Source organism: Manis javanica, chromosome 13 (genome assembly GCF_040802235.1).
Source record: "Manis javanica isolate MJ-LG chromosome 13, MJ_LKY, whole genome shotgun sequence".
NCBI lineage: Eukaryota > Metazoa > Chordata > Mammalia > Pholidota > Manidae > Manis > Manis javanica.
This window is the reverse complement of record NC_133168.1, coordinates 12,477,579-12,504,368: the sequence shown is the minus strand read 5'-3', so window position 1 is coordinate 12,504,368 and position 26,790 is coordinate 12,477,579. Positions and strand designations below refer to the sequence as shown.

Sequence of the window (26,790 nt, the reverse complement as noted above, 5' to 3'; positions counted from 1 at the left end):
TTCAATTCTGATATATCAAGTACAAAAATGTTTTTATATGCAGGGACCCTCGCTGAGCACACTATCAGGCCAATATACAGATTTGAGTAGGTATTGTTAAGAAACAGACAATAGGCCCAAAATAGAATCACTTATGCTAAGCTTCATGTCACCAGAACCTTAACTTTGCAATTTCGAGTCTCTCAGAAATGGGTGGGATCTTAAACCTGTCAAACAGGAATTGCCTGATTAGCACTCGTTAGATAATCTCCCTGTTAGGCCACTGCCATACCTTAAAGAAAAGTAACTTTCCAATAACCAACCCATGTTTTAGCCAATATGATTTCCTTGTTACCTTCCTACAAAAGCCTTTCAAACTCTACATTAGCTCGGAGCTTCATTTTTTCTGCTAGATTGGATGCTGCCTGATGCATAGCTTTTTGCTCAAATAAACTCTAAAATGTTTAAATATGACTCAGTTTATCTTTTAACAGTATTAATTATATACAATTATATACTTTGATGTGAAATGTTTCCTCTCTTATGGAGAAAATACCCAAATAAAGGACTTTGATGAAAAATGTCCAGAGAAAAACTTCATCACATACAGAGAAAATAAAATACAAATGATCATTTATGCAACATTTCTTGACTTCTCAGAGTCCTATTTTAGCTCTTGTTAATACCTTTAAGTTGCCTAACATTTAAAAATGCATTTTGAAAGAACCATGTAGAAAGAAACTTAGTCAATGACATAAAAATACTCATTTCATACATCCTACTAAAAGAACTAGATGCTTTCTAAAGATGTTTTAATGAGAGAATATGCATTTATAATTTTATATTGTAAATGTCATGAGATGTATTCCTTACAGTCACAAAAGTCAGTTTTACTCCAAAGTTCATTTATTTTTTAGTAGTTTTCTGCCTTAAAAAAGTGCAGTTTCCCTTTTGCTTCAGGCATATATAGAAAACAGCCCATTTTTGCTCTTTTGTTAAAACAAAACACACAGATATTGTTAGCCTCTGACTATATAATCCTCAGCTTGAGAAGCAATCCCTTCATTAAAAATAAGTAAATAAATAAATAAACAAGAGCCTGTATTCTACACCCTGGAGAAATTCTGAGTGTGGTGTGATACCCAAGAAGAAAAGTCCTTGAAATGAATCTAATGTCACATTATTGAAAACGTAACTGCACAGATTAACTTTTTTCATTCTGCAACGGTTTACAAAGCTTCAAATGCCCAGAAATCTTCTAAACCAGACCATTTAAGGAATCTAAATGAGCTTGCATGGTTTTAAGCTTTCTGACTTTGAATGTTAGCTTTGAAGTTCTGCCAGAACCTGACTGCAGGAGAATTGCTTTTAAACTGAATTCATGACACTGAAATTAGTGTTGGATGTTCAATATACCATGCTACCCATAGATAGCCATTGCATATGGTACCTTTGAATTAACAACTCTCCAAAGATAAGATGTGTAACATCCTGGCTTCAGTATTTATTTATTTTTCATCCTTACACACTGGGCTTTGGATATGGTCCAGTTGAAAGAGCCATTTGCTTTAATGGCACATGGCATTTGTCCATGGGTAAGAAAGCATGGAAAGGAGAAAAGAAAGAAGCTTATAAATGCTTGAAATATAAATTTCCCAATATTGCATTCTTTCCCCTTTAATTTTTTCTACATTTTCTCTTTTTTATTAGATAAAAATCCTATACCAAAATTCTGGACAGAACTCCACGGCCAAGAGTTTTTTGCTAACTTCCAACCAAAATTAATTCTAATTCTTAACATCTCTGGACCTTAACATAGGCAAATTTCATCTCATAGCGTGAGGTTAATTACTAAGCATTTTTAATATCTACATATACATTTTATTTTAATTTGAAGATTTGCATTTGCCTGTCAGAAAAGAGAAAATTCTGTCATTTGGTTCTCCCCTCTCATCCTAAATTTAATGTAAATTTTTCCACCCAGTGTTAAAAAAATAATCCCAAGTTTTGCCATTTAAGGCAGAGTCACATATGGGGGAATTTATTACTGTCTTTGTTTCCCCAGGATTTCCAAGAAAACATTAATGCTGTTATTATTATATAAGTCTGGTATCTGTCACAAAATTTTGGGGTAAGAATGTTCCTGCATAAGGTTTTATCATTTTGCCAATTAAAATATTTGACCAGTAATTCTAACAAAAAGTAAATATATTAAATAAATACATACATAGCTCAACTATTAACATAGCTATTTCAAATATTAATCCAGAAGGATTTTTTTAAAATTCTTCTTGACGTGATGATTTTTACCTCTCATTTTATGAGATTTCCTACTAAAATGTGGCCCCAGGTAAGTAAACATATTCAGCATCTCAAATAATTTAATAAATTATGTGCCTACAGTATTTTCAAAATATTTTAAATATTCGATCTGAAAACATAACCAAATATGAGAAATAATGCACTGATTTTCTGTGTAGATAGTATCTAAGCAGTTACATTTAAGCAGCCTGTCAAAAATACTAATTTTTTTTATGTTGGCACGTAAACAGAAGAGTAAACTTAAAGAAAACGCATTGTTTTTACAATTCTTTCTAATCCCATTTTTATCCTCAACTGTTTAGCATTTTGAGGAGTCATTTAACTCATTCAAAAATTACTGAAAAGTCACACCATCCCAGCTTTGATTATTAGCTTAGGTGATATTTACATGAAAATATATGGTCCCATCTTTGAGGGTTATACAAGTCTATTGGTTAGATGGTCACAATATAATAAAACAAGTGCCATAATAACAGTTCACTGTGTTTGGAGTATATGCAAACAAATCATGCAAATTTGAAAAAGTATGGTGCAAATATTAAGGAAGTCTTACTTTATGTAAAAACTTTAAAACACGGTGACCCAACATGAAATTCAAAATTCATCAAATATGACTAACTTTAAAATTTGTAGGCAGAATGAACCATGAACTTTGCTAATCAATTGCCTCTGGTTGGGCCGGTTTAAGTGCCAAATATGATCCATCATATTTTTCAGAAATAGGTGTACATTATTTGAGTTTCTTCAGTGAAACTTCCTAATATCTCTCAAACCAAACACACAAACAGGATCCAAGTATTATAAAGGTATTGTTTTAAAGGTAAGAATCTAAGCCTAGATAAGACTGCCATAGAATGCTTCAGAGATGTAACAATAATTTAACTAAACTTTGGAGTTTGTATAGGAGTTAAAGAGTTTTCTAGTTAAATGAGGTAGAAAAGAATTTATTATGCTGAAAAATAAGTGTATGTAAGCATGATATGTTGAAGAGTCAGTAGTCCAACAACTATTTCTCAAGAATAAGGAGAGTGATGAACAATAGGGTTGGCCAGATAAACAAAAGATATACAAAATAATTTCGACATATTATTTTAGAGATTATGACTCATTGAGAGAGTAGGTTTTTACCTCCATTTCTTAACATAAAACCGATAACTATCCATTTTTTAATGCTCATGGCATGAAGACTGCTCGATCTGTCTCTGTATAACTGAATTTTTCAGTAGAAAAGATAAAATCTATTTCTGTGATATACTAGGGTGAAATGATTCTTTCCAATTAATAATAAATATTGGTGGAAACTGTGTATTAATGTTACCCTTTACCAGTGTTTAACAGAATAACTTGTAAAAGTAAGCATTCAAAAAATGTGTTTTGAATTGAATCACATTTTATTTGATCAAATAAATCAGTTGTAATTTGTTTAGTGCTTTGTTTATAGCTTGAACATTTCCTTCCCTGCTTCTATGTATAATTAAGAACCTGGTAACTGAGTAAAAGAACTCAATGTCTCAAACACCAAATCTACAAAATTATTGCTTCACCTGTTTCAAACTCCCTTTTGAGGATAAAAAGAGATTTTGCGAAAGTGTAAACCTGCCTTTGTAAGTTTAAAATGCTTCGTGTAAACACAATTATTCTGGTTAGAGAAGGGCACTCTATGAATATTTTAATATGTCAATGGAGAAAAGTGTTTTTACACTTTCCTTCCATATTTTAACTCCTTGTAGACAGATGTCTATTAGATTCTAAAACATCTTAGCCAAGAAGACATTAAGTCAGTATCTACATTTTCTTCTTTCTTCTGGTTATTTTAAACTATATTATGTAAGAAGTTTCTGCTTCCAGCTTTAATAGACTAGTTTGTTTCAGATCAACTTTCATGCAGAAAACAACTTGAAATCTTGATAGAAGAAAAATCTGTTTGAAGTCATCTGAAAGCTACATAGGCAGTGAGAACTTAATCCCAGAGAGAAGAAAAATCCAGATAAGAGAGCTCAATATCTGGTGTTGTGTTTTCCTTCAAAGCATATTCTAATTCAAACATAGCTGAAAAAGTGCATGGAGTTTATAAAGACTTACCTGATTGATGTTAAAAAAAAAGTTGGAATTTAACATATGTCTTGCAGAAAGGACCATGGTTAAAAAAAATATTAATACCCACTTACTTGGAGCCCATAGGGTCACACCTAAGAATAAAGGATTGACAACACCTTCATACCAGTTCAATATTTGATTAGATGAAAGAGATCTCCTAGGCTATGATCTGTTAGAAGAAAACATAAATTTCCTCTAGAGGAGGATTACACCAATAACATTATGTCTACAGTTATTCATTTACAATATGTACCATTCATTAAAACTTGGCCCAGCTATGAACAATACAAGGAGTAACTGGAAACCAGGAACGGGAAAAAATGGAAACAGACATATAGGAGATTCATAATGAAGTTACTGGAAACATATTTATGTATGATTATGGTAGCGTAAATTATGGACAAGATGAGAATTTCAGCAGAGTATGAGAAAGAATCAAGTGAAAATGCCAGAACTAAAAAATACATTAATAAAATTAAGAATTAATGAATAAGGTCTCCCACTTCAGACCAAATGAAGTAACAGGAACCAACTTTTTTTTCCTCCTTGGAATTTTCCCTGCTTGAAATAGCCAAAACCTGAAAAATAATGTAGAACAATGTTTTCAAGACAATAGACTTCAGGAAAGGAAGAAGGTATCCCTAGAGACCCCAAATAATTTAGATGAACACACTAATTGTCCCAGGTTGCAGCCTTGATAGAGGGGATTCCCTGGCAGCTCCCTCAGGGAGGCCAAGGAAGATGGAATTTGCAGAGGAGACTGCTGGAGAGTAGAGGGAAAGGATGCTCAGAAAGAGAAAGATGGCGATCTATAAAGGATCATCTCAGAGTGTACAGCAGACTGCTGATAAGGACCTGCAGGTCAAACTACCTAATACAAACAAAACACTCGTAAGGAATTACAAATTACAGTGCCTACCTGGTACTAATGACAGGGTGAGAAATCACACGGGTTTCCACAAAACAGACTGGAACCCTCCTAATTCATGTTCATGTAACACTAGGTAGAATATCCAGAAAAATCTTATTTCTGAAGAAAAATTAGCCCTAAAACAAGCTCTCCTCTGGTGCTACCAAACTAATATTAAAAGCAAGAGCTGAGAGTATCAAACTATTTCCAAGTTAACTGCATTCTAGAACAAAATTCAGGAAGACATAAAACTACAAAAATGTCATGCATATAACAAAGTAAAATTCACAATATCTGGCATCCAACTGAAAAATTACCATGCATGAAAAGAAGCAAAAAAATGCAACTCATGATGAAAAGAAAAGTCAGTTAATTGAAACTGACACAGAACTGACACACATATTACAATTAGCAGTCAAAGATATTGAAGCAGCTATAACTATATGTGGCCTATATTCGAGAAGATAATTACAGGCATGAAAGATAAAAAATTCTCAAATCAAAATTCTAGCATGAAATCTACTCTGCTTGTGATAAAAATTACAGTGGCTAGAATTAATAGCAGAATAGACCTTACAGAAGAAAATGTTTCTGAATTTGCATTGAATTTGACATAGTAACAGACATTCCAAAATGAAACAGAGGGGAGAAAAGAAGGTGAACAATGTAAAGAGCATTACTGATCCACAGAATAATTTCAAGGTGCCTAGTTTGAAGAAATCATACTGGAAATAGACCCAAATTTCACAAAAACCATCAACTAAAGTTCCAAGAATTTTGAAGAACCACAGCACAAGAAGCACACACAAACATCATAATCAAATTGCTGAAAACCAGAAATGCAGGAAAAAAATCCGAGATAAACCAGGGAAAAATATGTCTTACTCTTATGTATAGGAGAATACAGATAAGTAGGACAGCAGCTTTCCTACTGGAAGAAACACGAACAAAAGAGGACATAGTGAAGAATAATTTAAGTAATTGGAAAAAAAAAAGCCAAACCAGAATTCTGTACATAGTATAAAATATATTTTACAAATGAAGGGAAAATTAGGATAGACAAAATCTAAAATATTTCATCTCCAACAGATTCACAGAACAATAGACATTAAGGGGAGTCATTTCAGGTAGAAAAAAAAGTTATACTAAACAGAGATATTAATCTATACAAAGGAACAAAATTCACTAGAAATGGTATATACATGGACAAATCTATAAGAAAATTTTTTTTATTATTTATATCTCTTTGAAAATATAATTGTCTCTTTAAAAATAATATCAGTGTATTGTGGAGTATATAATATTAAATGTACAATATATGCAAGTGATAATATAAAGGCTGAATGGTTCTTGTTCTATATGTAAAACGTTGTGTCAATTGAAAATAGACCCTGATAATTTAAACATAAATACTATAAACCCTAAACCAACCACTACAAAAACAAAATAAAAATTATTACTGATTAGTGTTAAAGGGAGTGTGAGAAGTAAAAATTGTAGAAAAAATGTTTTAAAAAGCATAAAAAAGTAGAAAAAAGAGAGCAAAGTACATATGAAATAGAAAACCAATAGCAAGATAATGGACTTGAATCTAATCACATCAATAATCACGTAGAAAGCAAATGAAACACTTCCAATTAAAAGTCAAAGAAAGAATGGAAAAATGAGCAAGGCCCAAATATTTACTACCTTTAAAAACTCACAATTTAAATATAAAAATAGGCTGTACCTAAAAGGACAGAAGATAATATACCATGTTAACACCAGTTAAAATAAAGTGGAATGGACTATTTTAGTTTCAGACAAAATAGATTTCAGACCAAGAATTTTACCAAGAATCAAACATGATCCTTTTACATGACATAAGTAGTTAACTGGGGGACATAACAATCCTAAATTTTCATGCTTTTCATAATAGGGGTTGAAAATGCATGAAGGAGAAAAACTGCTAGATGGAGAGACAAAAGACAAAAGTATGATTTGTAGTCAGAGATTTAATTACTCATCCCTCATTATATAAAACAAGGAGGCAGAAAATCAGTGAAGATATAGAAGACTGGAACTAACTGGAAATGAATGACATTTATAGAGCATTCCAACCAGGGACATAAGAATATATACTCATTTAAAGTGCACATACATGCACCAAAAAACAAAACTGGTCATCATAAAAAATTCTTAAGTACATTAAAAATGTAATTAAGTTAGAAATCAATAAAAGAAAATCTCTAGGGAAGAAAAATCCTCAAATATTTAAAAATTAAATAGTATATTTTAAATAACCCATGGGATCAAAGAAAAAAAATATCAGTGTGGGAGCTAAGAAAAGCCAAATAAAATCACTGACATGCAGACAATAATAAAGATCAAAGGAATAAAGATGAATATGTAGAAAAATATACAAGAAAAAGATTTGCAAAACAACATAATTACATGGTGTGAATTTAAAACATAAAAATTAAAATATAAATGAATACCCTACAAAAGTGCAAGGTGTAGATGGACTTTATTTGTTCCAATGCCTTTGCTTTGTGGAACAAATGATACTGTACTCTCTGGGGTAATTGTAATACAAGGCTCTATAACTACCATCCTAAAAAAGGGGGAATGGAATATTTTTTTAAAGTATTGAATGAAGTCTAAAGAAGTAAATAGAGTAAAGAGAATATAAAACATGAAAGATAAAAAAGGAAATGAAGGGTAAGATGGTAAACTTAATTCCAAATATGTAAAACATACATTAGTATAAATGGTCTGAATACTCCAATTGAAAGAAAAGATTGTTAGACTATGAAAACAAAACTAAACTTTTCATAGAAGACACAACTTATACATAAGGATACAAAATTATAGAAAATAAAAGAGAAAAAGATTTACCACATGAACAATAACAAACAAAGAGGGATTGGAAATGTACTGTATCAAAAAAATCTCTAAGGCCATGGACATTATTAGACATAGGAGAAATATTTTATAATGATAGTATAGATGATCGTCAGGAATATATATGAATTCTAATAGAATGCATCTAATAGAAATTTCTCAAATTAGATAAACATAAGCTAGACTGAAATAAAAGGAGAAACAAATTCACAATCATGCAATGGAAGATTCTAACATCTCTCCCTCAGTGAATGACAGTAACGGAATGCTGGCAAGGTTGTAGAACAACAGGAACTCTCAATAACTGCTGCTGGGAATGTAAACATGGTATAGCCACTTTGGAATAGAGTTTGATCATTTGTTGCAACACTGTATATACTCTTAAACCATACAATCCAGCAGTTGTTCTCCTTGGTATTTGCCTAATTGAGTTGAAAACTTATGTCAACACAAAAACTTGCACAGAGACATTAAGAGCAGCTTTATTCACAACTGCCAAAATTTGGAAGTGACCATGATATCCTTCAGTATGTGCATGGATAAATAAATGGTAGAACACCCAGACAGTGGAATATTATTCAGTGATAAAAAGAAATGAGCTATCAAGCCACGAAAAGACATGGGGAAATCTTAAGTAACTATTGCTACATGAAAGAAGCCAGCAGGAAAAGGCTACATACTGTATATAATTTCAACTATATGACATTCTAGGAAAGGCAAACATGGAGACTATATAAAAATCAGTGACTGCAAGGAGTTGGGAGTGGGGAGAGAGGAATGGATAGGCAGAACACAGGATTTTAAGGGCAGTGAAACTATTCTACGTGATATTGTAATGGTGGATTGGTGCCATTATACATTTATCCAAACTCACAGAATGTACATATCAACAGTGGAACTTAATGTAAACTTTGGGTGTTAATGATGGGTCAGTACAGATTCATCAGTTGTAACAAATATATCACTCTGGTATGGGATGTTGATAGTTGGAGAGACTATGTGTGTGTAGGGGGATTGATTTCTCCGTGAAGCTCAAACTGCTATAAAGATAAAAATATATTAATAAAATGCAGAAGTAAGTGAGACTTGACTTAGTGGTTGAAATTATATCATGAAGGACTAGACCTGCCCCATGTCTACTCTTTGTTTACTGAGATGTTTTATCCCTTATATCCCACATGGTAGTCTTCCCTAGATTCTCCCTAGAATGTTTGTAAATTAGCAGCTGTAAATCTCACATTCTCACCAAAATAGAGAATGTCAGGGAGATTGTCTCTTCTAATATTGACAGCCTGGAGACAAATTGTTCTGCAAATCTTAGAAACAGAATGTTCTCTTTGAAAGTCATGGGCCCTGATGAAGTTTTTCTCTACATCCCTTAGCTAATTAACTGAGACAGTGGCATGGAACAGATCGATGGGCTGATGTTAACCAGAAGAGGACAGAAAACCCCACATCAACCATTTTAGAGTAACTGAATGGTTACTAAATAAGAAATTGAGGATGAAGAGATGTATTGTTAGTTTATTTCTTCCTGTGACTTTGAGTTACCATCTGGTGGCATTTCTTTTCAACCTGAAGTGCTTTAGAATTTCTTTGAAAATGATTTGCTAGCATCATATTCTTTTATTCTTTGTTTATCCAGGAATGGTTTTACATCCACCTCAGATTTGAAGGATCCGTTTCTTAGATATAGAATTCTTAGACGAATTTTTTTTCTCAGCACCTTGAATATTGTACACTATTTCATTGCCTTCTGGCATTGTTTCTGATGAGATATTAATCATTAATTATATAGACACTCTTTATACATGATGATTTAGTTTTCTCTTGCTCCTCTCAAGATATTTTCTTCATCTTTCATTTTCAACTTTAACTATGATGTTTCCTCTAGGGGTTGATCTCCTTGTGTTCATTCTGTTTGGGATTAGTTAAGATTCCTGGATCTGTAGATTAATGTTTTTCATCAAATTACAGAAGTTTTCAGGTATTATATTTTCAAATACTGTTTTCCATCTCTCATCATCCTTGGGAACTCCAGTTACATTTACATTGGTATATTTAATCTTTTCCTATTGGTCTCTGAGGCTTTCTTATTTTTTCTTCATTCTTTTTTCTCTCTGATAGTTCAATGCCATAGTTTCTATTTCTTTCTTCTGCAATCTTGACTCAGCTATTGAGATTCTCTGGTGAAATATTCATTTAAATTATTGTACTCTTCAATTTCAGAATTATCACTGGTTTTTTTTAACACTTTACATATCCGTTTGAGAATCTCTCAGTTTATTCATTGTTGCTATTCATTCCCTAAATTTATTAAACACAATTCATTTACATCTTTGAACATATTTATAGCAGATACTTTGAAGTCTTTGCTAAAGCCTACATTTGGAGTTATTAAGAGACAGTTTCTAGCAACTATTTTTAACTTGAATATGGGTCACAATTACCAGTTTCTTTACAGGTATCATTAAGTTTCTTATTGAAAACTGGACATTTCCAGTAGTTATTGCAGCAGTTCTGGATGGATTCTGAAGTTTTCTAAAGGTTGTTATTACCTTTCACTTTAAATTTTTTTTTATTTCTGTGTTTCTTGCCTGAATTAAATCTGTATCTGTTTCTCCTGCAGTGCAAGTATATTGAAAATTCTGCTCAGACTCTGTTTGTTTTTTAGTTTTGTTTTGTTTTATTTTGCTTTGGGTTATTGTTATTCTTGTTCTAATTTGTAAGCTTAGCTTCCTAGGAATTGACTTTTATGTCCATAGATTAGTAGTCACTCAAAGATTAGACAGAGATTGTGTTTATGGGAGCCAGTAAGACATATATTATATGTGGGGGTGAGGAAGAATATTTAGTGTTTAGGTCATTTATAGGTCTTTCTTGATTTTTATTTTGTACTGAACACTTTTGAGTCTCCTATGTTGTGTATGTACAAGCTCAGAATAGGCCAGGAGTGTGAAAATAGCTAGGGCCTCTCCAGTCTACTCTCTAGTGAAGCTCCTTCTGTTTTTATACAGAGAAACAGGTAGTAATATGCTACACCAAACCAGAATGTAAATCGGACTAGTCAGACAGACCACTGGCTGCTCCTCATATGTTACATTCAAAGGTAATTTTCTCAGGAAATAATGAGCCCATTTGTCCATGACAGAGAAACTACTGGTCCCCATGGCCGGTCTTGCCTGGCAAAACTTCCAATTTGCCCAGTTTGGGAGGGGGGGTATGTGCTCAGCCCTGTGCCAGAAGGACAAGTTTCTCATTTTTTTCTTGCCTAAAGTTCAATAATTCTTCAAATATAAATGCTTCTCAGATTGTTGTATTTCTTTGGTAACTTTCCAGCCTTGTAATTGTTGTTTTGGTCATGATAGTTTTATAGTTACTCTTTGGGGAGTAGCTCATTCATCCACAGCTATAAGTTCTATACAACCTCATTCATATGCATAAATAAAGAATGATCAGGACCTCATGGGCAGAAGGAATAGGAAAACATGTAGGTTTGTTATTAAAATAGTCAAAAATCCTTAAAATAAAATAATTCAATGACCTTACCACGTATTGAGCTTTTATATGAAATTTTATAAACTCTAAATTCCTATCTTTTTATAAATTCCATGCCAGATTCTTTCACTAAACAAATTCTTTATTAAGCAACTCATTATACTTCTTTCAGCTCTCCTTTGTTCAGCTCCTACCTATCAAATCATTTGATGTATGTATTTACTAAACTTTTGCACTTTTTCAAATCAGTGCCAGATGTTGTTCTATGAATGTAGAAAACAATAGTGACAAAGATGCAGACTTTGTATTCAGGGATATCACAGTCTAAGGGATAAATTGAACACAAACCCATTAAAGTATTAGCTGACAACACAGAACATATATTTGCCCTTCGCATTACCTTCAGTAGAAAATATGCATTTCACAAGACGACAAAAGGTGTTCTGCTGCTTTTGCCACGTTCTTCCCAACATAATTCCACACAAGCATCATGTCCTCGTGTCCTGCAGAGAGCACAAAGACCTGTAAGGATTTAGAGAGCTGCAGCAATACATTTTCTGGAAGCTAATCTATTTTCTCAAAGTCTTCCTTCTTTCCCAGAGCCTTCCATACACTCCTTCCCAATTACATCGAATCTCCCAAGCCCTGGTATTTTCTGAAATCTTAATTTAGTACTTAAAAAAAAATAAGGAGAAACTCCATCTTTTTGGGACAAGAACATTTCCAACTTTCTGTGACTAATACCAAGAAAACAGAATATTTTCATATCAACTCAACAAGTAGTCTTTCAATATCATTTCCAAGGAAATAAATGTCAGTGTGATATTATAGTGAAACACTGTAGTTCCCTATAAATTTTCCAACGAAAGCAGCTCTATACAGTAGATTCATGATGAGACAAAATGAAAGAAGAAGGATTAGGCAGCCATCAACTAATATTAAAATGTCAAACACAAGGTGAAAATAATCCTTTGATTGAAGATAGTGGCGACTGTGGAATACTTTCACAAGGATGAACAACTATTTCAGTAAAGATATCTTCTTTCATTTATTTGACAAGATACTGTTCAGGTGAATGAAGAGAAAGAGGAAGAAATAACAATACTTAGCTTTATATGAGTCAAAATTAGTTTGTGCTCTGATAACAGACTAACTTCAAACTCTCAGCAGCTAAAAACAACAAAAAAATATCCCTTAGCTGCTGGTTCAAGGCAGGTGTAGGGACCGCTGGCAGGCAGCCCCACCATGACCCACTTTGCAAATGCATCTTATTTTAGGCTGAAAACCATCAAGGCCCAAAAGACTCAGGAAGATACTTTGACCTTCCCTACCACAACTGCATAAAAATAATTTAGATGGAGGAACTGCTGCATGATATGGCCATAAAGAGATAGATTATAATGTAAACTAGGAGTAAAAGGAAGGCACGTGACAAAGCCTGTAAAAATTCTATCTGTGCCCCATTACTTCTGTGTGGCCCCAAAAACATTTGTTTACTAAACATTTACTCTTTCATATTCCTGTGAATTGTTTCTTTTTTCCTTCGAAGTCTCAGACCCCTGCCCCTTTCTTTTTTGTTCAGGATGCCATGTATATCTCTTTCTTCTTGACTATCTTTTGAATCTAATGTCTATGGAGCAATTTTTCTTTTTTCCTCCTTCTAATCTGTCTCATGTCAATTTGATTCTTAAACCAGACAGAAGAACCTCGGGTAGAGGACATTTATTCCTCTCCAACACAGGACAGTGATGAAGTCTTTGCTCATTACAGCCACTGAGGCTAATGGAGGCTCCATTTTGCTTCCACCATCATCAAGGAACAGAAAGAAAGCTCAGTCAACTGTGGATTAGCCACTGTTAAACTTCAACCTGAAAGGGACATACATACTTCCTTTCGCATTTCCCTGACCAAAGGAAGTCACAGGCAATTCCTAATAAGAGCAGGCATGCTCAGCCTTTCCAGCGACCTGGTAGGACAACAAGAATATTTGTGGGCAGCCTTAAATGCACCTAAACGATTCATGCAACCTATAATCTGATGAGGGGAATTAGATGTCTACTCCAATGTCAATACAAGAAAATATATGATAAAGGTAGAAGAGCATAATGATAAAAATATAATGGTAATGACAATAAAAAGTATTTATGATGTCTAAGTTTCATCAATTCATTATTTTACCAGTCATCATTTTAAGTACTCTGTGTGGTACTAAAGTATTTAATTCTCAAAGAACTCGACGAGGCAGGTAGCATTGTTGTTATCTCATTTTACAGATGAGGAAACTGAATTACAGAGAAATTAAATGACTTATCCATAATAATAATAATATTTGTGTGTGTGTATATTTATATATATATACACATACATATATACAGTTAGGGACTGAGCCATGAACAGAACCTAAGGGGTACGAGTCTGCTTTTGCACCTTGACCTTCAAATACTGTAGAATATAAATAGGTTATTTGCCTTAGACTTCGATTTTCAACCCATAATTTTAATTTATAAGATAGTCCTTCATTAAAAAACTTGAAACTATCAAGAATTTGTTATAAAACTAACCCAAGTGGAGCATCTTTGATTAAAGTGGGGAGCAGAAGCTGGAGACCTTCCCACTTGTATTGTCTCCTACATACAGATCGAGAAGGCTGGCATTAATATAAAAAATACTTCATGCTTCTTGATTTGCTAAAAATATGACTAATTAATATGACCCTTCACATTCTCATACCTGAGCTAAGTTATCTATTTATGACAGGTGTTACTGTGACATTAAAAAAAAAAGAAAGAAAGTAGCCTGAGACACAACCTTAGGAGTCTATTTTCAAGGTGAAATTAGAGATACCGAGCTTTTTATTTCTAGAGTTAAATTTTTTTTTAACTTTTCTCAATTATATATATGCAAACAAATCCAGGATTAAGACAGCTGTAAAGAGAGAAATGGACAGAGCTCCATAGACAGAATGAAAAGCACTATCCTCCCAGTTAATTATTAGCCAGCTGTGTGATCCTGTCTAATTCTATAAAGAGGTCAAAAAAGCACAGCTATCTGGCAGCCACCAACAGCGAGAGATTGAATATCCTCTATACTCCATGAAGTCAATGTACCTGTTGAAAGTATTTGCTCTTACAGTCTTAAATATGCTTCCCATTACTCTCACTTCATTAATATTGAAATGAGAAAAATACTGACATTACATACTTTTCTAACTTCTCTACTACTGTTTTCTCTGAAATGTCTGGATATAAGAAAGATATACAAAGCCGATATTTACAATGTTTCTTCTAAGAGTACAACATTGAACTTCAATAGTTATCACTTCCATATTATTTTATAGAAATAAAAACCTGAAAACAAGCAACCTCAGTTTCTAGTCAATAGCAATATCAATATTTGGCATCTTAAGTTACCTTTAAAATAAGTATATGGTAATATAATATATAATAATTATGTGTGGGATGTGAGAAATAATTTAAATAAATACAAAAATACATAAGTAAAGACAATACACATATTTTATATACACCCCGCCTGCCCACACACAAATAGAGACATATTCATTCATTGAATATTTCCACTTTCTATTGTTCTCCTTTAATTAACCTCATGAAATGTTAATACATTTCAGCCTTGTCATATACAACAGTTTTTAACCTCCATAATTATAACTGGGTGTCATTATGTCTTAAAGAGACAAGTTAAAATAATTCATTTCTTAGAATATTTTCAACTCTGCTATTATTAAGATGAATTGATAATTGGAAGTGTGAAAGGCTTTTTGGGTTTATACAGCAAAATTGATAATATTTAAAATGTAGTTATTATACAATTAAGATTAAATCAGAATACATAATAATTTTACTGGTGAAAAGACAAAATAGCACTAAGGGTTTCCTTTCCAGTGCCTTTATATTTCTTGAAACCTTCTAATATAAAATATGTACTTCCAATAATTTATCTTCTTTATACTGAGGGTCTTATATTACAGTGCCCTTCTGGACACACCATTCAAAATTTTCTAATTCTTAAAGAAACCAAAAAATGATTAAGAGAATTTAACTACATTTTTTCCTATGGTTCTTGCGGAAGTTGTACATCAGACATACGACACAGTAAACAATCCTAAAAACAAAAGTCTCACTTTAGACATTATTGGTTTTTCAATGTCTTGAGCTTGCCACCATTGGGACTTTTCCCCCTGAGTTATTCCCTATTAAATGCTTCTACCTTATCTTCTAGGACACTTAAAATTCTTCATCACTTTTTTTTATTTAGAATAATTTGTTCTTTTATGGGAAGCGGGGCACCAGATATTAAGCTTGTGCCATATTTGTGTTGGACAATTAATTTCTCCTATGAAGTAGTTACATTGTTTAATCAGGTTGTTTAACTCAGAAGAAGCCTGTTTATGTTCTCAGTGCTACGGCTATGAAACTTGATAATAGATTTATCTTTTAGATTCCACAAGCATCTCCATATATTCATTCCTGTATTGTTACGGGACATTTTTATAAACCATTCTAGGCAATGATATTATCGTCATTGTCCCAGTATGCTATGAGGCTCCGTTGCTGTCATTAAGGACTCACCTGCCAAACGGAAATACTTATGCTTTAACAAATGTCTTTCCTGCCATCCAAATGGTCACAGCTGCTACAATAACAAATGCCATCCATCCTCAATACCTATCTCTCTAAATCTCCAAAGAGTAACATCTGAACAAAGAATAAAATGGGCAAAATCATATGAAGTCACATACAACCAGATTATATTCTTGGAATGAGTTCTACTAGCTGTTAACTGAAGAGAGTATACAGTGGGTTGGGAAATAAGAAAAGATCAAAATTTGTCCTTAATAGAATTTTTTCCCCTATGTAAGTATTATTGTGTTTAATCTCTGAGTTTTTCATCTCTGGGTTTGTAGGACATTCTAAACTGAAATAATTGAATTTGGCTTTAAGAAGTACCACTATCCCCTGTTAAGATAACTAGACGTTGAGCAATTTTTTAAATCCCCTCTCATTTATTACATAACCTTGGAGTTCTTTAATATCACTTTAATATTTTGGGGGGTGGCAATATGACCTCTCAGTTGTATTATCATACATGTTTCCTGGTCTCTCAAAGGGAGGTGATCTAGATTAATGAGTTTGAACTCCACAGGTTAATACTCTATAAGCAGCAATCATTTTCTCAATTGGTACTATTTCACGGTTTCAATTGTCTAAAATCACTTGGGACCCATACTAACCTAGAGGGATGACAGACAAGACGAAGCCAGTATTGCCGTGATGCAAATTCTCACAGAACCTTCAGAAATGAGCATTGATTTCGTTAGTACTGGACCACAGAGGAACTGACTGCTACTAAGGCAGGTAGACAATTTGTTCTTTAAAGGATCTTTCAAAGCTCTTTCCCTAAGGCTTGCCCTCTAACTAAAATCATGCCCAGGAGATAAATGGAATCCAGAGAGAGACACTGCACAGAAGCTCAGAATGTTTACTGAAGTTTGATCAAAGAGAATCAGACTATGTATTTTTTACCAGAGCACTGGTGATGCAAATTAGTCTAGGAGGGTGGTGGTATAATGAACATAAAAGTCTTTCATAGAACCAGGATTTTTAAAAAAGTGAACATGTGCTCTGGAAGTATAGGCAGAATGTTGTTGGAAATGAAAATGAATGAACTCAACAGTTACAGAATAAATACTAATATTGCACACATTGAAAGTATATTAAATATTTTATAATAATATAATACATGTATTTTTAGGGGAACAAACTCAAAAGAGGTTTTTATTATCTGTCTTCAAAAGTTTCAGTGCTGTAACCCTGTTCTTGTAGGATACTTGATAGTGAAATAAACAATAATAATTGAAGTAACTGATAACATTCTCCCAAATAATTGCAATCATTTGTACGATGCACCTTGTGAGTGGAAAAAAGCATTTGGTTTTGAAGATTTACCGTTAATAGCAAGTATGATAACATGTATCATATGCTTACTCCACTACAAGCACATACTAAGTATCATACATTGTCTCATTTCACCCTCACAGTGGTGAGACACAGGAAGATTCATTTCTCAAAAGTGCATAATATTTACTGAAATTTGATCAAAGATTAATTTGATGACTTCTTTTAATGACATTGTACAGTACAATTTGTCTTAAAATAATTTTACTGTATTCCTTATGAATAAGAATATATATTAGAAAGATTAAATAACTCACAGTCACAGGGGTAATAAGAATGGTGTAGCAAACATTTGGATGGTAACCATCTGACTAGGGAGTTAAGCTCTTATCATGTGAACTGCCCATGTGAATATTCATTACAATAAAAATACTGTGAACAGTTGTTTGGCTATTATTCTCAAGATAAGAATAGAGATGCTTTTAAAGTTTCTTTAAACACAGCCTCTGGGACACAGTTGTCCATTTACTGCACTGTTGGGCTATAAATATTATTCAAAACAAATTATAAACATGAATTTATAATATACTATGTATATTTTAGATTTCTAGGAATCTGTAGCTGGGAGGAAAAATAAAGTTTGTGAAAAAAAATTAAGAGAAAAAAACAGATTTATTATTAGTAATGGCTAAAAGAAAGAAAGACAGTAAGAATGCTGTTAAGAGAAAGGATGGTCTTTTTCCCCATTACATAATAAAACAAACTGATATAATCCATAAATTGAAGAGAACTCATCAGGTAAGTTTGATGAGAAAATAATTTATGTAACAGATAGGTCTAGAAGAATGCATAACATATGAAAATAGAGGGGACTAATATTATTAATGGTAAGAGAGCCGTAAATAGTAATATGCAACCCAAAAAATACAACAGAGCATCTTTATGTATGGTCCTTGGGTTGTTTCTCAACTTTGAGAAAAAGACAACATAAATGGTTAACATAGCTTACAAAGGTACTTTTGACTTTGAAAAGGTATGGAGAAAAATAAATATTGGGGGGTTGCTTTGTGATCTTAAATTTTACACAGGCAACAGAGAGAAAAACATGCAATGGACTTGATTCCCTGGTTGTCTCTTGTAAAGATCTTATCTGTTAACATAAATTCATAAATGTAAATTCCTAGGCAAAATGGAGTTAACATTGAAAATAAAAGTAAATCAAAATACAGTCAAGGGACTGTTAAGGAAATAGGGTCACTGCATGCTCTGTATACACCTAATCTGCTGGTTCCATGATTTCAGATTTTCCAGCCCCCAGAACTGCTAGAAATATATATTTGTTTTTAAGCCACCCAGTCTATAATATTTTTGTTACAGAAGCCTGAACAGACTAGGACAGACTTCAGCACTGAGAAAGGAAGTGCTACTGTAACAAATTCCTAAAAATGTGGAAAGGCTTTGAAACTGGGAAGTAGGTAGAGGCTGTAAGAGTTTTAAGGTACGTATCTTACCTCATTGTGAGTGGTCTGTTGTTATGGGTGAGTGTGATAAAGGCTTGGAAGAAGAGAGGAGAGCTGTGGAAAAAATCTCATTTCTAGAGTATATTTAAGCAATCCTGAGCAGAATGTTGGTAGAAAATGAATTATAAAGGCCATGTGATGAGTTCTCGGTTGGACATGAGGAACATGTTATTGGAAAGTGGAGAAAAGGCCATACTTGTTTGAATGTGGCAAAAAACCCTGGATGAACTGTGCTCGTGTCCTAGTGTTTTGTGGAAGGTAGAACTTCTGAGTTATGAAATTGGATAGTTAGATGAAGATCACTTCTAATCAAAATGTTGAAGGTGAAGATTTGGTTCTCTTGACTGCTTATTAAAAATCCAAGAAGAGAGAAATGACATAAAATGGAATTGTTAAAATACATGCTGAATTAAAATATTTGAAAAATTCTTAGCCCATCCATATTGAAAAAAAATGAGAAAGTGTCATCAGAAGAAAGCACTATATGTGTGTCTAGCCAACCCTTTGATAAAGAGATGAGTCGGCCACTTCCACGGAACTCAGGAGCTGACACTGTCTTCTGTCCCCCACAAGTCTTTACAAAGCTCCTCAAGGTTGCCACTCCCACCAGGGGCCCAGAGTGCAAGGGCCCCTGGGACACTGCAGTTCAAAGGAGGGGCCTTCAGCCTGTGGGGCTATGGACAGAGACTGCTCTGCTCTCCTTATTTTGGATTCCTTTGTCTGACTGTGGCCATCACCTGTTCATGTGAACACCAAGGAAGAAAATGTGGAACCAGGGTGGGGTAAGGAAAACGTCAGGATAGAAATAAGAATATATATATATATATAACCAAGAGGAAAGAAAGTAGATTGTGGCAATTAGAAGAAATAGACAAATTTCAAAGAGATGGTCCACAGAAACCAGCATAACAGAGAAGTGAAGTCCTTTTTTCAAGTAAGGCAAAAGTACAAAACTAAATTTAATAAGCATACTTAAAAATCTCTCTCCTTCTAAAAATATCAGCTGTATATACAATGAATATCTTCACTCTGATGGGCTCTGTGATATTTATAATCCTCACAGCAATCCTAAATAGGAGATTTAATTCCTATTTTTTCAAAAGAGGATACTGACTTTCAGGGAGGTTAAATAAATCAAAATCCAGGTAACTGATAGCTGAGATAGCATAGCTGAGATTTGAACCAAATCTGCTTGATTTCAATTTCATCATTTTTAGGCCTTATAATGTAGGCAATTTTTGTTCAACTCATAACAACAAAGAAAATATTTTACTTACCTATTTTCCCACTCAAAGGAATCCTACTCTTTTATTTGTTTATGTATTTTTAATTGAAGTATTGTTGATACACAATTTTACATTGGTTTGAAGTATACAACACAGTGATTCAACAGTTGCATACATTATTAAATCCTTACCTTGAGGGTAATTACTATCTGTCAACATAGAAAGAACCACTGACTATATTCTCCATGTTGCACTTCCTCCCTGTAACCAATCTATATTATGATTGAGATTTTGTGCCCCTCTATCTCCCTCACCCTTTGCACCCACCTACCCTCACCACTGCCCCATGGTAACCACTAGTCATGTCTCAATGTCTATAAGTCTACTGTGGTTTTTGCTCACTTTGTCTTGTTTTAGGTTCCTCATATAAGTGAAATAATACGGTATTTGTCTTTCTCTGCCTGGTTTATTTCATTTGGCATAATACCCTCTAGGGTCCACCTGTGTTGTCACAAATGTCAAGATTTCTTTCTTTTTTATGGCTGAATAATATTCCATTCATTGTGTATATGTACCACATCTTTTTATCAATTCAGCTATTGATGAACACTTTGCTTGTTTCCATATATTGGCTATTGTAAATAATGTGGCAATAAACAAAGGGGTGCATACATCTTTTCAAATCAGAAATTGTGTTTTCTTCAGGTAAATTCCTACAACTGGAGTTACTGGGTCATATGGTATTGCTACTTTTAGTTTTTTGAGGAACTCCATACTGCTTTCCACAGTGGCTATGCCAATTTACATGCCCACTAACAGTGTGGGATGTTTCCAAAAGGAATCCTATCCTATTGACAAGGCAAATACTCTGTTATGTCCTAAATTAAGTGATACAAGGGCCAGGAAATGAGGAAGAGAAAGAGAAGTCATCAGTCAGTAGCCACAGGCCATGTGTAACTGAAACTTCAGATTCCTGGATAAAGTCAACAATCATCTTGAAGGTCTTTAATACCAGCGCATCCCCTTGCACATGATCAGTGTCTGACCATCATCAACAATCAATCTGTGAGCCTTTTCTAAGGATTACCACCTATTCCAGGACTTTGCTGTTTCACATTAGTCCACCTTCCTTATCTACAGCCAATATGAATTTAAAGATCTTTCTTTCCATGCGACCCCCTCATAAATGTGCCCTGTTTTTTGAGTCTGGCAGACAAGTTGTTTCTGGGAACTGACTTGCTGCTGATGAAGCAGAAACTTTGTGTCCTTGGACTCAGTCCATATCTAGCTAGCATGTGTAAAGGCTCAATAAACCCTTTTTATTTCAGAGATTTCTCAGTCTCTAGAGTTTTTGTTCTGTCATGTGGTGGCATCAGTGGGATACAATCTTCAGTGGAAAAAAACAGCATTCTCTCAAAATCAAACTATAGGTGCTCACTGGTGGTCCCCTTGTGACCTATCAAATTGAGGTGCATCCCTTCTTTTCTTTCCAGCCCCTCCAAAGGTCAGGACTTAGCACCCACAACTTGTGGTTACTGCATTCTGGCTTTATTGGAACTTTCTGTTCTACTTGGCCTTAAGTGGCCTCTCTGGATGTCTGTGGCATGAGTGTCAATCTGGAGCTGGTGAATTTGAGGGGATGGCCTCAAATCTGTTGTTTGCTTTGTTGTTTTATGCCAGTGACTATTTATCTAGATATATTTTCTGATTATTTGTTAATATAGACATATTCTGTCATTTCTCTTTCTGAAATCACTGAGCTCATAGTGATACTTTGGGTGGCCATTTAGTACAATTTCAATTTGGATATATTTGCTCTTGGTTGGTCAAAATCCCTAGTTCACAAATTAAACTGCACGAGGATGTACCACCCCAAAGATAGACAATTGCTCCTTATGCCCTCTCAGAGGTATTTCTTGGTGACTATTAAACTGTGGAAATGTTGGGACTTGGTGCATCATGTGTAGCAGTCTCACAGGGCTTCCTACAGAAGAACATACCTCATTCCTGGGTTAGAAGACACAACTGTCTAATTCATCTAGAAAGTGCACATAAGGGTTTGGTCGCCCAGCACTTTGAACAACCCTGAATACTGCATGATATTCAGGACCATCTGAGTCATGTAAGAGAGCAGCCAATGACCCATCAGTTAGACCTGGGAGTGGCAGCTCAGAGGACCACACAGATCAGAAACACTGATGGTCAGCTGAGAGCAACCACTTAAATTATGGGGAGTCAAAACTCCAAAACTTCCCCTGATCCCCCTTCAGGAACACTGACTAGTACTGTGCATAAGAACTACAGGGCGGAACCATGACTGTTTTTATCTAAATGGGCTAACCTTAGTATATACGTTTTTGCAATGCCCTGAATAGGGTACTTCTCATTTGGCAAAATTAGTCTTCTTGTGATCTGAATGGTTTGTTTTGTGTAAATAAAGGCTTCAGATAATGGAAGAGCCTTTAAATTCTGAAGAGCCCCACATGCCACCTTCCAGCACTAAAAATTATGGTTTTGGAAGCTGTGAATATCTAGCAAAAGTGGTAAAATGTTACTAAGCTTATTTTATGTACTGATCAGTTGGCTTACTAACTATCAAGTTGGAGCACCTATGATTGGACAGAAATTTGAGTTACACCCCGTTTTCAGCCAGATATGTTTGGGCAGAAAAGTGGGTTAAGACTCCATTTGTGATTAGGGTCCTACCAAACGGCTTCGGTCCTGAGGGGAATTCACCTAGACTAGTTATGGCCACTATGAGAAATTAGTGTTCCAATGAGATAAAATTATTTAAGAAGTTCGCTTAAAAGCAAAATCTTCAAAATTTCAGAATAGCTTCATTAAAAGTTTCACTACAAAGAAGAGAAGTTCACAAAGGGTGAGAATTTTTAACCGAAGCAGCTGTTCTGAATCTCTATCGTGGTGTCCAATTCAGAGGAAAATAATGTTGTCTCTTCCTTTCCAAATCCAGACACATTGGTTAAAGATCTTTTCTCTCCCAGGAATAGCTATAGCCTTCTTGCCTGTCCAGTTTTACATCATAAAACTGGGCTTGGCTTTCTGCCTGCCTGGGACATACAGGTTGTTGATTCTTTTAGCTCTTTTGGGGAGTGGCTCAGGATCTTGAGAAGGTTGTGTCCTTTGCACCCTTCTGCGGACTCCTCTTACACTCAAGGGGTGTCCTTCAGTACTGCCAACAATATTCACTTTTTGTCCTGACTAAAAACTGACAAGATATTTAAAATAAATTTTAGGAGCTCTGTAGTGAAAAAAAAAAAAAATTGGAAGCTAATATTTTGAACTTGACTGAAATTTTTAAGGTCTTCTAACCCTAAGACAAAATTAGAACTATGTAGAAAGAGGGAAAGAAGCATACTCAGGATAATGTAGACAGATAAAGCTATGATGTCATTTAAGTTACAACTCAATTCTTTATGTTGAGAAAAACTGTCCTTATCTTACAGATGTTTCCCAGACCAGGACAAATCTAGGAATGTCAAAGTCTACTTTTAATTTGTATCTGGATCATTCTCAGTTCTTAAGACAGAGAAAAAAGTGGAAAAAAGAGGCCTTCTAAACAACCAAAAAAATACAAATGGCTGTAGAAGCCCTTTTATAAAGGAACACTGCAGCTTCTATAAGGTTGGTTGTTAAAGACAAATAGGAATCTTAGGTGTCTTCCCCAGAAATATAAAAACTACGTCTCTGTTTGAGTTAATCTATATGTTCGAGTATGTCTATAAATATGTGTTGTGAATGTGTGAATTTTTTTCTGTCTCTGGATGGTACTGTCAAAATTAATTTGTAAAGAGCTCTACTTAATTGGTTTAAAAACAAGCACTTTTAAGTAAAGCATTTCCAAATCTCAGAAATATAATAGAAACTAACTCAAATGTTTTTCAAGTTCATGTGATGGGAAAATTTAAGCTTGGTTTAATTAAAATAGACACATCTTTAAGGTTAATAACATTAAAATGAAAACTCATATTCTGCCCTGGTTTTCTTAACTTCATGTAAGTTGATATTATCTGTTAAATCTTTCAAAAATAAATAAAAAGACTGGTGAGATTGTTTGACTTTTTGGAGGTAACCTATGCATGACTGTTGAGAACTAAACTAAACATGTGTAGTAGGTTAAGTTTTTAGAAACAATCATGTGTTATGGTGTAGATACCTTAAAATAGCTTAAAAATATTTTTGGTGACCTGAAATCTTAAAGTTTTGCTAACCTAAGTGATGAGTTTAGTTATTTGTTGAATATCTAGGTCAATTTTAAGTAAGATAAAGTAATGAAACATTAATTACTGAACACAGGCTTACTTACTTTTAACTTCTTATTACAGAGAAAGACAAATTTGGGTATGTTAGGAGACACATTGTGTGCTTTTTGAAAGATTGTACTATGAAGAAGCAAATGTCTCTAGAAAATATGACATGTATTCATATATTTGCCAATCTAAAGAATGCTGCTGTAACAGTTCACAGGTGCTTTTATATTTAGTTTTTGCTAGAAATTAAGGTCTTCAAAATTAAGAATTCTAATGAGTATCATTGAAGTCACTAGAAATAATAAGGGAAACATCTCTGCACATGCACAAAAAAGATGTGTGTTTTCAGTGAAAGAAGGTATTTAGAAATACATTTTATTAAAGGAAAAAGAAAGGAAATTTTATCCTAAAGGTGACAGCCTCGTTATTTAAAGAAGGAAAACTTAGGAAAAATATGAATGTAAAAGGAAAGTTGTAGATTTGTGAAAAAGAATTTTAATGTGTCATCAATCTGGCTAAAATGAAAACGAATTTACTTAAAATGATTTTAATATCAAAGTAAGCTGTACAAAATTAAAATCTAGTTCTATTAAAAAGGTACAGTTTTCTTGTCCTGTTGTTCTGCTCTTGATAGTAAGAGATTGTGAGGAGTTTTTATTTTCTTTTAATTTCCGAAAACAAAATTCTGTGCTTCATGATATCTTTATCATCAGATGTATGGTCCAGCACTCCCACCCTCCCACCTGCTACCTTCAGTCCCACCTGACTAGGAAGAGAAGCTGCTGGCATCTCTACGCTGACTGCTTCTACTCAAGAACCTGCACCAGACCAGTCTGAAAGACTCAAAATCTCCCTAATCTATATTCCTTCTATTTCCTGTCCTGTCATAATTCCTAACACTAAAGATGAATGATCAGGCTACAGAAATCTAAAAAGCCCAAGCACCATCACACAATTTTAGAATTTATTTATTTGGACTATAGCTATTACAAAAAGAAAGACTCTGAGTGATTCAACTCTGACTGGGGATATACTAAGGTGATGGTCCATGGGGTTCATGGATTAAAACTATCTTTCAGATTGTATTTGTTGCCCTACTTTTAATTTTGCTTGCTGTTGTTTCATGTAAACTTTATACTTGTTGTTCTTCCAATTATGCAATTATGTAAGTCTAGCAACTAAACCCCAGTCAACAAGATGCTTGCTCAAAAGACTGAGTTAGCCATGTACGTCTTTCCAGAAGAAGATGCTCTTTAGGAAAAGAAAACTAAAAATACCTGAGGAGAGGTGACTAAGAGCTCACTCACTCTTTCTTTCTCTCTCTCACCCTCTCATTGCCTATAATTGGACATCTTATCTCATCAGATGTTACCTTTAGATTTTCCTCCCCTGTGGAACATGACTTCCTAGGAATGAGCCTTCCTAGCTATGTGGGCATTTTAAACATGGTAAAATTCATAACAGATATTCATCAGCAATGATTTCTATGAAATATCTTGGTGAAAAAGGGAAAATGACAAGGAAAAATTCTGAAATGTCCTAAATTAAGTGACATAAGGGACAGAGAATGAGGGAAAAGACAAGGGAAGGTCATCAGTCAATAGCCACAGGCCATAACTAACCAGAAACAGCACGTTCCTGGGTGAAGTCATTTCGACTATGTTTTAAAAGACCTCCAGAACCGCCACATGCCCCTTGAGCACGACCAGTGTCTGACCATCATCAACAGCGATCCACAAGTCTTCTCTAGGGACTGACCACCTATCCCAGGACTTTCCCTGCTTCACATTAGCCCACCTTCCTTATCTGTAGCCAATGTGATTTTAAAGAACTTTTTTCCATAAGACCCCCCCTCATAAATGTGCCCTGTTTTTTGAGTCTGGTGAACAAGTTGTTTCTGTTGACTGGCCTTGCTGCTGATGAAGCAGGAATTCCCTGTCCCAGGACTGCATCCTTATCTGGCTAGCATGTGCAAAGGCTCAATAAACCCTTTTATTCAGAGATCTCTCAGTCTCTTAGACTTTTTGATCTGTCACTATTTCGTTCTTTAAAAAGTCAGTCATCTTTCATTTACTTGCACAGAGCAGTGTGAAAAACCGCTAGAGGAGTTTTAGTAGTGGCATGCACAGTATAATAAATAGGTCTGTGCAAGGCTCATTAGGCCTGTCATCA

At 34.2% G+C, this 26,790-nt stretch overlaps 1 long non-coding RNA gene across 4 annotated transcripts in view; it reads right to left on the bottom strand.

Annotated features, from left to right (window-relative positions):
- Positions 1-26,790, bottom strand: part of LOC140845843 (uncharacterized) — a 364,588-nt gene that overhangs the window by 244,124 nt on the left and 93,674 nt on the right. For all 4 annotated transcript variants that reach the window (XR_012124748.1, XR_012124749.1, XR_012124747.1 and 1 more), the window contains exon 2: positions 12,090-12,192. This is a non-coding gene — a long non-coding RNA (uncharacterized lncRNA). The remainder of the gene's footprint in view (positions 1-12,089; positions 12,193-26,790) is intronic.